At 41.0% G+C, this 15,591-nt stretch overlaps 1 long non-coding RNA gene across 1 annotated transcript; it reads left to right on the forward strand.

Annotated features, from left to right (window-relative positions):
• The first annotated feature begins 2,057 nt into the window (after positions 1–2,057).
• On the forward strand, positions 2,058–15,259 carry LOC145410952 (uncharacterized). The gene is made up of 3 exons (XR_013899352.1): positions 2,058–2,099; positions 8,298–8,386; positions 14,803–15,259. It is a non-coding gene; the product is annotated as an uncharacterized LOC145410952 (long non-coding RNA).
• Positions 15,260–15,591: the final 332 nt, after the last annotated feature.

Consider the following 15,591-nt stretch of genomic DNA (forward strand, 5'->3'; position numbering starts at 1 on the left):
AATTTGACCTAGCTCTGTGACTTTGGCCTTTGACCTATTGTTAAAAAAAACAAGTGTACTCATTGGTTGTTCCGCAACCATCTCTCAACCCGTCCACCAAGTGTGGTTAAAAACTGCATAAAAACTCTGATTTATTTCGACACACACACACACACACACACACACACACACACACACACACACCGGTCACAACATAGCACCCGTTGTCGCAACGTTAGCGCGTTAAAAAAAAAAAAAAAAAAAAAAAAGCAACATTACTGGTTTCTGTACAAGATCATAACTGACCAGTTCCCAGTAACGCCCTGCAACCAGCCTGAGAGTTGAAGGTCTTGGTGATCAGGTTTTTGCTGAGGTGATGTTATGACCGAAGGGAGATTATATAAAGGAGGCAGGTGGGGGCAGGTACCGAGGGGAGTGTGAGAGGAGTTCCTGGGATGGAGGAACAGTGGAATGAAGATGGTAAGTTTTGGAGAGCTGATGGAGAAATAGCGAAGAAAGTACCGGCAATGTGTACCTGTTAGGTCAACGACGACGAGGGTAAGAGAAGGGTATTACGATGAGGTTGAGCGTGCGGGTGTGTGTGTGTGTGTGTTTTAAGTCCTCGACTCTGGGCATAGGCTTCACAGCCTGCTCCCGAGGCCCAGTAGTCGTCCTGCATATCATACACCTCTGCATGTCACCACTTCGGCGCTAACACCCACCGTCCATATTGAATACATGCTACGGCTGTCTCATACGGGAGCGGGGGTATTTTTACGACATGTCGGCGGGTCTTCTGGTAGATCGGTAGTCTGCTTTACATGAAAGTCAAATCCTTACACTGTTTCCTGCCCCAGCGGGGATTTGAACCCGGGTCCGGTACGACTGCAGGCCACCTCTCTACTGATTGAGCCACCGCCTGTGTGTGTGTGTGTGTGTGTGTGTGTGTGTGTGTGTGTGTGTGTGTGTGTGTGTGTGTGTGTTGAGATGGGACCTGAAGGACTGTGTGGGGTAAGCGTGTGTAGGGGTGAGGGGGCGTCGGTGGTGTGAAGGAGAGGCGTGCGTGGGGGAATGAGGGGAGATGGGGCAGAGGTTTGTGGGAGGATGGGGAGATGAGAGTTGTGAAAAGGAATTGGCATAAACTTTACAGACTGTTGCCTAAGGCCCAGCATTCCTCCTTCAAACCACACAGCATCACATGTCACCACTTCAGCACTAATACTCACCGTTGAAACAAAATACACAGTAGGACTGTCTCACGACTGGAGTTATGGTATTAGCGGGGTGCTTTATAACATGTCAGGTAGATAAGCAGAACCTATTTTTACAAAAATCAGATCATTAAACTGTTTCATGCCCAAGCCTGAGATCGAATTCGCGTCTGTTCGGACACCAGACGATTTCTCTACCCACTCGACACACTTCACTGCGGCTCATGTCACTGGATATACCAAACACTCTCTGCAGTGTACACCCACTCCACGAAGTATCTGAAAACAGCTGATCGATTGTTTAACAATAAGCGCTGTTACTGTTCGCGTTTTTCCTAAAGTAAATATTCTATAATGGTTATTGTGTTTCATTTGCTGTAAAAAGTATCTTGTCTATGCTGTAGTGTTAAAAACAATATACACACATATTCTCCAAACGACACCGGTGGTCATTTTCCAAGCGCTTCGTCCACTGTACCAAAATATTTAGACGGAAAATTTTCAGACGTTTTGTGGCGCGTGTACAACCTTCAGAATGTTTCTCAGAGTTGGCGGGGAGGGACCCTTTTTTTTTTTTTTTTTTTTTTTTTTTCCTGATCTTGGTACCATTCGGTTCTCTGTAATGATGTTTTATAACACTGTAACTCCCGGTAGAAATGTTTCGTGTTAATGTAACGTATTATAACAGGTGCTCAAACTGATACATGAAGCGAGAGGAAAAATGTATTGGAATATTGCTGAGGAGAAGAAAACGATAAAACCAAAGACGGAAACAACGTTCAGCCAGTCACAGCTCAAGATTCCAGAAGGAAGGTGGGATATATAACGACAGAATCCCAGCTGTTCCTCTCACTCCCTCCCTGCGTCCCCATCCATACACTTCCTCACGTCTCTCTCACCTCTGACGCTGTGAGTATACCCAACCCCTTCATTATGGCGCAGTGAGTATACCCTTCCCACTTTATACGTAAAAGGAGGAAATATAATGACAGTCCCAAAAATACTTTTCCTTGTACCTAGCCCGGACGGAGTCTTACGAGGTATTGTTTTTGGTCGTTTGTTTGTTTGCTAGTTTGAAGTTTGTTTCTATGTTTGTTAGTAACAGTACGGAAAAACGGCTGAATGAAATTACATGAAACATTCAGGATATGTGGGCACTGGTCCCCAAGACAGTAGTTAAATCTTGGAGGTAATCGAGTGACTCTGCAAGGTCAAAATCAAGGTCACGGATTTTCAGAGGGCTATAACTTGAAAACGGTTGAATATAGAGTTATTAACTATTAGGAACATACAGGAATTCGTAATACGAGCTTTCATTTGGCACCAAGACCACTGACCTTGAATGACCCAGATAGGTCAAACTCAACGTCATGAACGTTGAGGGGGGCTATAACTTGAAACTGGTTGAAGATATATTTATTGCTATCAACATATAGGAAATCCCATATGGGTTTTTAATTGGTACCTTGACCTTTGACCGGAAGTAACCTTAAACGGTGAAACTCAAGGTCACGGATATTCAGGGGGCTATAACTCGAAACTTGTTGTAGATACACATATTTACTATTACCAAGATACAGAAAGTGTCATATGGGGTTTCATTTGGCAGCATAACCTTTGACCTTGTGTAACTCTGAAAGGTTAAACCCAAGATCACGGATTTTCAGAGGGAGCAGCTTGAAAACATTTGTGCCATTACCTACTTTAACTGTACACCGACACGAAATGGCAGAAACGAGTCAGTATTTAATAGCAATAAAATAACTGCTGTCGGGCGAGGTTTGTTGTGCCTGACACATTTTTTTTTTTTTTGTCTTCCTCTGCATACGTGACACATCTCTCTCTCTCTCTCTCTCTCTCTCTGCGCTGACGTTAAGAGTATACTTAAAGCATTGTACAATCGCATAAAATAAAGCCGTTCCACTTTTTATTCGACAATCATGACACTGTTACCATGTCTGAAAAGTCTGCTGAGCCTCACAAATTGCATGCCTAGGCTTCGAACGCCTTTGTTCACTGCTTCGTTGTTTGTTATAGAGTGGATCGGTATTTATGTCCGCGACTGCACAAACCGGGGGCCACGATGCGGCTTTGACGAGTGTGATGGTTAAACGTTTCACTCGGTGACGTGTTTAACGTTTACTTATTGCTTCCTTCTCTGGATTTTTTTTTTTTATCTTAATCTTAAAAGATACCTTTCGAGGTGGAAACGTTAAGATGAAACTGCATTACTACATCTGATTATATATAGTCCAATAAATATGTCTGATATTTGCAGGAATATACTGAGAAATACGTCACGGAACTGAGAGGATTAAGAATAGCTGTGTTTAGTTACCTTCCATCTGAGGTACTTAAATGAAGGTGTAACCAGGATTTAAAACACAGAGCGGCCAAGCCTAATAATGGGGACACCAAAGGAGAACTTTAGGGAGTCGGGAGTCATTTCATCGGAAGTCTGGGATGGACATTGTGGTGGCCAGGCATAATGTGAGGGGAGGTCAGTGCCACCCCGCCCATCCCCCACCCCCAGCTACGCTGGTGGTTGAACGGAGGGTAAAATTGACGTTCAGGAAAACTAACCCCTTTCATGTGATATAATACTGAAATCCACTGAGAAATTTTATTTTCGGCAAAGCTATAATTCACTCATGATTCCTTATGATAGTTGTAAAAAAAAAAAAAGCAACATACACAAAACTTGACTTTTCATTAAATGATCACAATCGAGCATTTGCTTATATTTGGAAGCATCCTATGGTACGCTTTTATCTTCATACTTTGCAAGTAAGATGTCAATGCACCAAGTGTCGTATTCTAAGTGGTTTTAGAGAATTCGTTAAGCTTCTTTTTAAGTGAAACTTTGACTTTGTTGGAAGGTCACAAGTTAGGAGTGAGAGCAATGGAAATGAGTTATTTGAGAGGCCTATGAAATGTTAAATGGAGACAGACAAATCAGGAGGTATAGGAGTGTTATGGTGTTGATGTGAATGTGACAAAAAGGGTTAAGAGAAATACTCTTAAATGGTTTGGCTATGTGAAGGGAATGGAGAATGAAAGACTGACTAAAGAGTGTATGAGTGAGGTGGAGGGGGAGAGGGGGAGGGAGGGACTAAAGATGAGATGGGGGGATGGAGTGGGGCTCGAGACATATAAAAGAGGTGGTTGTAAGTTGAAGGAAGGAGAGGCAAATGGCATAGGACAAGGCAGTATGGGGGAGATTTGATTGTGGCCACTCCTTGTGGGATTAAGGGGTCTAAGATATATGGATTGACAGACTCATTCTCACTGATTCGCCAACGAAATTGGACGGAGTTATGTATTCGCCCGTGTCTATCTGTTTGTGTGCGCTACTTCATTTTTTTCTTTTTAATTTCAATGAAATCTGGTGGACAGGTGTGCAGTGGGTTATGGTAAGGTTGATTAGATTTTGAGGTGGATCCGCATCCAGATGCAGGAACAAATAATAAATTTGACTGGCGTCGGCGGAGGTATGGGTTGTCTGTGATTGTGTAACAGGCCCGACTTAGACCATGGAACTGACTGACTATGTGAGACCGTGAATTTATTCGTCTGGAAGGATATAGAAATCATAGGAGTAAATCTTAATTATTTCGTTGGCGGAGGTATGCCCTCTGAATGCTTTCTAGTTTTGCATACTGCATCCTAAAAATCTTTTGTATGTTATGTTTATCGTTTACATATAGACATGGTTTGCTTCTGCAACATACAAACATAGGAAGAGGTACTACGACTGTCAGGACTCCATATTATTAATATAAATCATAATAGATAGCATGATGGGTAGATAGACATATAGACAGACAGAGCACCAGACAAGGTGTGGGAATGGGAAATAAGCTTGCAACCCTTAAGTGAAGGAATGCTTGATGTGCACCGGAAGCAGTACATGCACACAGACATACAGTGTTCTAGAAAGCTTCCACGACAGTATAGCCCACGTGACACGACCCCTGCTAAACGAGAATGTAGGAATCAGAGATCAGAAACGGGCTGGCCATAGAACCGACAGGTAGTGGAGAGAGCAAATAAGAAGAAGGGTCCAACGAGACTTAGTAAATTAAGTCCCTGTGTAATACATACACTGCTCAACTTAGACTTTCTTTGAAGATAATAAATCAAGATCAACTCCCTGTATTCATCTTTAACTCCTGCTCTTCGATTAGCACCATACCTTTAACCAAAACTCAAGACTTACATATTACAAGACCAAAGAGTCACACACACACACACACACACACACACACACACACACACACACACACACACACACACACACACATATATATATATATATATATATATATATATATATATATATATATATATATATATATGGTGGCAGTGGTGGGACACAAGGATTTGATCCTTACTGTAGGTATCACCGGTGCCAAGGGCATTGGACTAGTAATTGCACGACAGTAGAGAAATTAGTTTCCATTTTCAAATCGGGGGAAGGCCAAGTCACGACAAAAAACAAACAAACGTAAAGAAAAGCAAGTCTAAAATTCACATAAGAGGCATGTTGGGAAATGAGTGTAACTTGATACCAGCTGTATGTGAGGATGAAAACGTTTCCTTATGTTTAGACACAGGCTCTCCAGTGAACTTCATAACACAAGAAGAAATAGAATTTTTAAAAATAAGAAGAAAGTAACTTTTCTGGAAGAATCTGATTTAGACTTATATACGGCAGATGGCAAACAAATTACACTGAAAGTTATGATACGGTTAAACATCAGTTTCACAGAGACTACAAGACCAATCTCTGCATTTTTTTATATCACTGAAAACTTAGCAATTAAAGCTCAAATGTTACTGGGCTTAAGATGCATGAGAACAGAGAAAATAACTTTACTTCCACAAATAAATGGAATAGACTTTGATAATGAATTCATAGAGAAAATACCATCAGAGTCCTCACCGATTAGTAAAACAGAACCAAAAAGAATTGGTAATATTAAAAGCTTAAACAAACATACACAAACAGATGAGTGTATAGATCCATTCCCCCCCCCCCTCCCCAGCCTCCAAGACTAAAGACCGTGGTGACGGTACTGATTTATCAGTTTTTCCCGCCCATCTCACCAATGACTTAGTTATACCACCTAACTCCTACACGAAAGTTACCATAAAGAGCAATTACAGAATAGTACTGTACTTGTCTTAGAAAAATTATGTAAGGTAAAAGGACTGTCAGTAGAAAAAGCATTATGTCAGATGAACGACGATGGGCAAACTCAGATATTCATAATGAATCACATGAATGGGGAAGTACAGTTAAAAAAGGGGACTTGTATGGTTAATACTGAAAAATGTCCCGCCCCTGTGATGGAAATAGTTGTAGCTGGAGTGACAAGTGAGATAAAATCTACGGATAGAGAAAGCATAAAAGAGAATTTAATTCACTCAGGTGAATTTGATGAAGAAAATGATTTGTTAACCTTGTTGGAAAAACACAGGGACACCGTAGCATTACCCGGAGAATAATTAGGGTGTACTAACCTGATTAATCACAAGATTAACGTGCACCCAGACACACCACCAATTTTCGTACCGGCCTACCGGATCCCAAAATCTCAGCGTACACTCGCAAACCAGTATGTTAATGAAATGTTAAAACTTGGAATTATTGAGCCATCAGTCTCCCCGTGGAATGTCCCATTATTCTTTGTTCCCAAACGAAACAGAAAAATGCGTGCGGTAGTAGATTACCGTAAACTAAACAATCACACAATCCCAGACCGATTTCCCATGCCATTGCTAAGCGACATCCTACAGAATATTGGACCACAAAATACTGTATTTTCCACGATCGATTTGCTTAGTGGCTATTATCAAATTCCAGTAGGTCAGGAGTCACGTAAATACACTGCCTTTTCCACAAATAGAGGACAATATCAGTAAAGAAGGATGCCAATGGGACTGAGGACAGCCCCGGGCACATTCTAGCATCTTATGAATTATGTATTGTCCGGAATTTTAGGACAGGGAATATTTGTTTATCTTGACGATATTATCATCGCAACGAAAGATATCACAGAACATCACCATAAATTAGACCTACTTTTACAAAAGGTTGGTGATGTTGGTTTAAAAATTAAGCTTTCTAAATGCAAATTTTGCTTTAAGGAAATAAATTTCTTCGGTCACAAATTAAGTTGTAATGGTATTCACACCACTGATGACAAAATACAGGCAGTGAGAGAGTTTCCTGAACCCACTACGACTGACGAAGTTAGACAATTTCTAGGTCTAGCTGGGTACTATAGGTCTTTCATACAACAATTCTCTCATATAGCCTTTCCTCTATTCCAACTACTCAAAAAAGATGCTATATTCCAATAGGGAGAAGAACAAAAACAAGCATTTAACAAATAAAAAAGTAAACTAACAAATGCACCTTGTTGCTTTGTTCTTGCTTTTCGTTTATTTGTTTTGTTTTTTATTCTTCTTGCTGATACCTGAAGTTGCGTGAAGGAGATTATAAAGTTGTCTTGTAGACTTATTTGTAGTTAATCGTAGAGTTTGTTGATCCTCATTCGTAACTTATCGTTGCTATTGTATGCTCGATTGTGTTTCACTGATTGTAGAAATGATGGTTCGTAGGCGTAGAGCCGATCGTTACTGCCACCATCTATAAATATATGTCCAAACTAGAATGGCACTCAGTAGAGCACATACCTCCGCCAAAGCCCTATCTCGCAATGTTAAAGAAAGTGAAAAAAAAAAAAAAATCCTGGATCCCAACCTTTATCCGGATCCGCATCAAAATTGATTGGAGTGTATTTTGGGCCAAGGCCCATTCTTCTACCAAGTTTCGTGGAAAGCCGTCCAGTAGTTTTTGTGTAATCTTGCTCACAAACCAACCAACCAACAAACAAGCAAACGGACAGGGGTGAAAACATAACCTCCTTGGCGGAGGTAATTACCGTAGTCCATAAGTTTCTCATAATTCTTTATTTACATAACCTTCAGTAACTTCTTCACAACAAAAGATCTTGTCTTTAAAACCGTCAGTAAATAACAAGAGTAACATTTTACAGGTGTCATCGTATTGTGTCTCATTATGTACTTGGTTTTCAGAATGGCCATGTCCGGAAAAGTCAGTTCCACTACGCTCGTTGTGCTGGTGGTGGTGCTGATGATGATGGTGTTGGTGGTGTCGGCACAAAGTGAGTGAGGACAATTAGTCTGGTGGGATAACTGTTGTCAGTGTCGGTAGATAAATAATCTGTGGAGGGATTGCGCCTATTCACCCATAAACCTTAACAAACAAAATCCTTTGTAACTCCCAACGATAGAGGTGTTAAATCTTTATTAACATATAACCTTTATCCCTGACTTTTCTGCACCTACAACAACCACTGAAGCAGCAAAAACATAATGTAAAACGCTGAACCACAACTTGTTAAAACCTCGTTTTCTCCATTTTTAGAACCCGTAGCTCTAAAATGGCATGACTGATCACCTTGGTTTTTTTCACAGAGGGGTTTCATTCTTAACTACAGTAGGTATAAAACATGAGAGATATTTCCCGAGAAGGTTATAGGTCGGGAATAGGTCAACTTTCCCAGTTTTGATCCGACTTAGATCACACTTTGTGGAGGGCATGAAGATCAGCAGAGCGAAGTAAAGCAATTTGGGACAAATAAGGTAAAGGTCGCTGGACAAGGTCAAAACGGGTCGGATGGGTGGACGGACTGGTGGGGAGGGTAGGGCAGGTGAGGTGGGTGGGCAGGGTTGAGTGAACTGATGGGTATGGTGGGGCAGGGTGGGTGGGAGGATGGTAGGTTGAGTATGGTGGGGCAGGGTGGGTTGGATGGGAGGTTGAGTATGGTGGGGCAGGGTAGGTGGGATGGTTGGGCAGGGTTTTTATGGGTGTGGTGGGGCAGCGTGGGTGGGCAGGATGGGTGGGTGAGTGGGTCGGCAAGGTAGGTGGGTGGGTGGATGGGTTGGATAGGTGGGTGAGTGGGTGAGCAGGGTGGGCGAGAAGGGTTAGTGGGTGGGTGGGTAGTATGAAAATATGTCCATGGTACGAATAGGTCCATGGGAAATATATATAAGGAAACAGGACTAAGAAGGAACAAAGGTTTTGTGAAAAAATTGGAACCCCAGGGGTTATCTCTCACAGGGAGAGTGGCCGTCCGGTGTCCCAGGCAATGCCGGTACACACGATCATAGGATTACGAATATACTCGGGTAACGCCGGGTATCCTTAATAATAATAATAATAATAATAATAATAATAATAATAATAAAAATAATAATAATAATAATAATAATAATGTGAGAGAGAGAAAGACAGGTTTTGGGATGAGCTGGGAAAAGTCGTGGGAGAAATGCCCAGGAGCTATAAAGTGATTGTGATGGATATGAATGGAAGAGTAGGTACTGGTCCTGAGGATGACATAATGGGTTGCTATGGAGCACCAGGAGAAAATGATAATGGGAAAAGACCAAAGGAAATGTGTTCAGGAGAGGAGGTTGTGCATTTGTAACTCGTATTTCAAACACAGAGATGCACATAAATATACATGGTATAGAGGGAACGGGGATCGTGTTGAAAGAAGCCTGATTGATTACGTGGTCGTAGAGAGGTCGATGATGGAAATGGTTGCTGATACGAGGGCTGTGAGAGAACGATTTGGAGGTCTGTCAGATCAAATGATTGTGGTATGCAAGATCAAGCTGAAAGGAGTAAGGTGGATCAGGAGAGAGAGAAGCAGTCAGGGAGAAAGACTAAAAGTTGAGAAGCTGATGATCAAAGAAATGGCAGATGAATACAGGACCAAAGTAGAGGACGAGTTAGAATTACTGAATTGGAATGAAATGGATCTGGACAGACTGTGGAATGCATATAGGTATTTCTTAGTTAGGAATGCTAAAGCGGTATGTGGTGTGGCAAGAGTAACAACAAAGAAGAAAGGTACGGCATGGTGGGATGAGGAGGTAAAGAGGAGCGGTGGAGGAAAAGAAGAAGTGGCTAAAGTGGTTATGGGACAGGGGTTCAGTTGAAATAAGAACTGAATATGCTGAGAGCAAGAAGCACGTAAAAAGACTAGTGAAGAGGAAAAAGAAGGAAGTAAATGAGGATCTAGGAAGAAAAATAAATGTGAACTACTCTGAAAATAGAAAGTTATTCTGGAAAGAGGTGCGGAAATGTAGAAGTGAAAGAGGTAAGAAATGGGATGGTGTGAAGGATGCAGGTGGTAGATTATTAACCCATGGAGATGAAGTAAGGACCAGATGGAAAGAATATTTTGAAAGCCTGATGAATGGGGATAGAGAGAGCAGAGCAGTTGTAAACATGATTGGTTTTGGGGGTGTGCAGAGAAGGAATGCAGTGCCAGGAGACGTGACACTCGCACAGGTGGAGTGCTGTGAAGCGGCAGAAAAATGGGAAAGCAGCTGGGGTTGATGAGGTGTATGCAGAGATGCTTAAATGTAGTGGACAGAATGGAATGAAGTGCTTGTTGGAGATATGTAAGAAGGCATGGGTGAGTGAAACTGTGCCTGCAGAGTGGAAAAAGGCTGTGATTGTACTCCTGTACAAAAATAAAGGTGAACGAAGTGAGTGTAAGAATTATCGTGGCATAAGCTTACTGAGTGTGGTAGGGAAGGTATATGGAAAAGTTATTATAGAGAAAGAAAGAGAGATATCAGAAGTCCTAGTGAGTGATGAACAGGGTGGCTTTAGGAGTGGACCAAATATTTGCAGTGAGACAGATAGTAGAGAGGGCTTGTGAGAAGGACCATAAGGTGTTTATGGCATTCATGGATCTGGAAAAAGCATATGACAAAGTGGACAGAGAAGGATTGTGGAAAGTTTTGAGCATGTACGGTGTAGAGGGTAAGCTGTTAGGTGCCGTCAAGAGTTTTTATGATGGTAGTGAAGCATGTGTCAGGGTTAATGGGCATCTAAGTGAATGGCTCACAATCAGTATGGGCGTGCGACAAGGGTGTGTGATGTCCCCATGGTTGTTCAATGTATATATGGATGGGGTGATGAGAGAAGTGAAAACATGAGTAATGGAGAAAAGGATGGCACTGGTAATGAATGGTGATGGATGGAATATCTCAAATTTGTTGTATGCTGATGATGCAGTACTACTTGCAAGTACCGGACCAGAACTTGGTAGGCTAGTGCAGAGTTTTGCTAATGTCTGTAAGCGTCGTGCCTTGAGGGTAAACGCAGAAAAGAGTAAAGTGATGGTTATTGAGAGAGAAGGTGACTCCCAGTGCAATGTAACAGTGAATGGAGAGAGACTGGAATTGGTGAGAGAGTTCAAATACCTGGGTACAGTGATAGAAAAGAGAGGAAAATGTGCAAAAGAAGTTGAAAGTAGAGTGACACAAGGAAGAAAAGTAGCTGGTGCAATGAAGGCCTTGATAAGAAACAGAGGCTTGAGTGTTGCAGCTGCACGAGGCTTACATGAAGGAGTGTTAGTGCCAACTTTAACATATGGATGTGAGACTATGATGTGGCACGAAAATGAAAAGTCAAGAGTAAGAGCAGTGGAGATGGGACTACTGAGGAATGTATGTGGAGTACAGAGGGTGGATAGGATACGAAATAATGTGATTCGTGAAAGATGCGGAGTGAGGAAGTCGGTGGATACAGAATTGAAGAGAGTGTACTAAGATGGTATGGTCATGTGGAGCGAATGGATAACAATAGAGTGGTGAAGAAGGTATATCTGAGCGAATTCGAAGGAGGGAGGAGGCGAGGTAGGCCAAGGAGAAGGTGGAGAGATATGGTGGATGAATGTGTGAGGAAGAGAGGTTTGGAAGTCGGTGAGGCTAGGGAACTGACAGGAGATCGAGCTGGCTGGATGAATTTTGTGAGGAGATATGCATGATCAGGGTTTTTTGGCACCCCTTTTTAACGTGGCAGCGTCTGGACTGACTCTGTCGGATACGATTATGTGAAGCTACAGAACGTGGTGAATGTTTTTGGCGTATCCGATAGAGCCAGGATTCCGGGGGCTTGAATGATGAGTGAATGGAAGCGTGGCCCATTGGACTGGGCAATTTTGGGCTGTCTGGACATTGCTATTCCTCACCCTGCCCTTGGGTGGGAAAGGAGGTCCGGATGATGAATTATAATAACAATAGTAATAATAATAATGTTACTTAATGACTTGTTCCCTTCAGTATGGCGTAGTCCTTTATCGTATTTTCTTGATACTGTCAAGCGCTTTTGCTTCGATAATTTCTGAACTGAACATAAGAACATATGAAGAGAGGGTAACTGTAGTAGGCCGGTTGGCCCATGCTAGGCAGCTCCTAGAGAAGTAATTTAACTACTAGAATGAGATATGGAGAGCAAAGAAGAAGGCTCTCCCCCGCCCTCCAAACCCTCCAGCCGAAGCTGGCAGGAAAAAGTCAGAAAGAACACCACGCAGTATAGAAAAACTGGCGTGGACATTTTATAGGAAAGCGTGAAGGGAAACTAGACACTATCATAGTGTAACTTGAAAAAGAAAGAAAGAAAAAAAAAGAATTAGTATTGGTTGCAAGATTTTTTTTTTCTATACCCACCCCTTATTTGTCATATGCTTATCTAGCCTATGCTTGAAACTCTCAATGGAAAGGGTAGCAACTATTTTACTAGTCAGCTTATTCTATTCGTCTACTACTCTATTACCAAACCTATTTCTACCTATTTCCTCATTGAAACGGAGCTTTTCTAGTTTGAAACCATTACTTCTAGTTCTATCCCCTATGCTCACTTTAAGTACCTTGCTAATATCTCCCTTATTTATACCTTCATCCACTTAAACACCTGAATTAAGCCTCCCCTTACTCTACGCCTCTCCAGTGAGTGCAGACTTAGTCTTTTCAGTCTGTCTTTATATGACAGGTTCCGAACATCATGTATAATTTTTGTCATGCTTCTCTGTACATTTTCTAATGAGTTAATATTATCCATTCTATAGTATGGACACCAAAATTGTACTGCGTAGTCTAAATGTGGCCTTACTAATTCTAGAAAAAGTTGCAGTATTACTTTTCATGACCTATTGCTCACGCTTCTCGAAAAAAATCATAGGACCCTATTTGCTTTACTTCTCGCCTTAGTACGCTGTTGCCTTGGTTTGAGGTCGTTACTAACCATAACTCCTAAATCTCTCTTGCATTCCGCTTTGCTAATTTCTTTGTCATCTAAGCTGTATTTAGTATCTCAAATGGACTTTCCTACGTTAAGTACTTTACATTTTTCAATGTTAAATTCCATTTGCCAAGTTTTAGACCATTTGGACAATAGATCGAGGTCCTTTTGGAAGTTAGGGCAATCGTCAGTCGAGTTAATGATACGCCCTATTTTTGTATCGTCGGCAAATTTGCTGATACTGCTTGTGATTTCTAAGTCTAGATTATTTAGATATATAATAAATAATCAGGGACCGAGTACTGAACCCTGTGGTACACCGCTAGTTCCTAATCCCCAACCCGACTTAGTTCCATTTATTAATATTCTCTGTTTTCGTCCTTTCAGCCAGGATTCTATCCATTTTAAGATATCGCCGTCTATACCGTGTACTCGAGCCTTTCTAACTAAACTTTCGTGTGGGACCGTATCAAAAGCTTTACTAAAGTCCAGATAAATAATATCGTAAGCTTTATCGCTATCTACTGCCTCACAGACCTCCGAGAAGAATGACAAGAAGTTTGTGAGGCAGGATCGTCCTTGCCTAAATCCGTGCTGACTTTCATTTATAAGATTAAATCTTTCTAAGTGTTTTCTAATCTTATTTCCCAAAACTGACTCTAACATTTTTCCTACTACTGACGTTAGACTTATCGGACGACAATTCGACGCAGCTGCTTTATCATCCTTTTTAAAAATGGGCACTACGTTTGCGGTCTTCCATGCCTCTGGAACTTCTCCTGAAATATAAAGTCATTAAACAACGTTAAAAGTGGCTGACATAGTTCTTCTTTGGTGTCTTTTATAATTCTTGCATATATATCGTCAGGACCTGGCGATTTTTGAGGTTTTAACTTATAATTTCTTTCAATACGTCCTCCTTACTAATAGTTATTTTACTAAGAATATTTTCCGTTTTATCATCGTAAATATTTGCTGCTTGAGAGACCAGGTCTACATTTTCCTTGGTGAATAATGATATGAAATAATTATTTAGGATGCAGCACATTTCTTTATCTTCACTGGTAATGTCACCTGATGCTGTTCTGAGTGGTCCCATCTTTTCTTTAGGTACAGGCTTCGTTAACACTTTCAATAGGTAGGGACTCGTCCTCAGCGAAATAAAATCGCCTAACGGTCAATACTCTAACTGAAAAGGCTGGCGATACCTCTTGTTCAATAATTTGTAATATAATATCAAATACTGTATTTTTAAGCTTTCCCAAGCTTAAGAAGTGTTTACGTAAGATTACTTGGAATAGGTTTGCCTTCACTTAAACAACTAAAAAAAAAAAATTATAATCAAATTAAAAAGAATGTTAGTGACAGTATACGACAAAAACAAAAAATGCCATTATAATGTGTGTGTGTTTTGCACTTTTGTTTATCCTAGAATACTGATAGAATTCTGTATACACAAGGCCTCTGTCTCCCCAGGGCAGTACCGTCAGTGTGCTGATGCAGGCGGGCAGTGCATTCAACGCGGTTTCTGTCATTTTCCTTCCGACGTCATCCTCGGAACATTAGACTGCCCCACCCGGTATATCTGCTGCGGCCAACGTGTTCATGAATAAACGCCAGAACCCGGATTCACCAGCAAGTTTACGATAACTCGGATGTTGTTACCTGGCTTTCACTTCGCAGAAAAGACAAGGAAAGGATAATGTCACATCGTCCGAGGCCTCCTGCTGATCCTGCATGAATAAATCACAGTTACGATGAGGAGCTTTATCGTAACTGTGTCTGTCTCTCCACGTAACTCCAAATGCTTCTCTATGGTATCTCATATGTTTTTTAATTACGCTCATTATATAAATGTTGCATTTGGATAAGTTATAAATATTATTTTGTAGTGTTATTAAGTGACTTGCAGAATAATAAAAGACATTGTAATGTTTATTTTTCACTACGAAGTGGTCATGTTGTTGCCTTCTAACTGTATATACTTCTCAAGGTTAGCTTTAGTAATTTAAGTTCCTGCTTGAAAAAATAATTCTGATTGGCAGATATAACATGTACTTTCATTCTCAGCAATTTTAAATTTGGTTGTATGGAGTCATAGTAGTTTTCAGGGTCAACGAGAAAGGGATACAGAAAATATTATTTCAAGGATGACACAGGAAGAAAACGACTAAAGCTGCCTACGAAGCATACACACACACACACACACACACTATATATATATATATATATATATATATATATATATATATATATATATAGATA

Source organism: Coenobita brevimanus, chromosome 87 (assembly GCF_032717465.1).
Source record: "Coenobita brevimanus isolate Jiangsu-jjx chromosome 87, ASM3271746v2, whole genome shotgun sequence".
Lineage (NCBI taxonomy): Eukaryota > Metazoa > Arthropoda > Malacostraca > Decapoda > Coenobitidae > Coenobita > Coenobita brevimanus.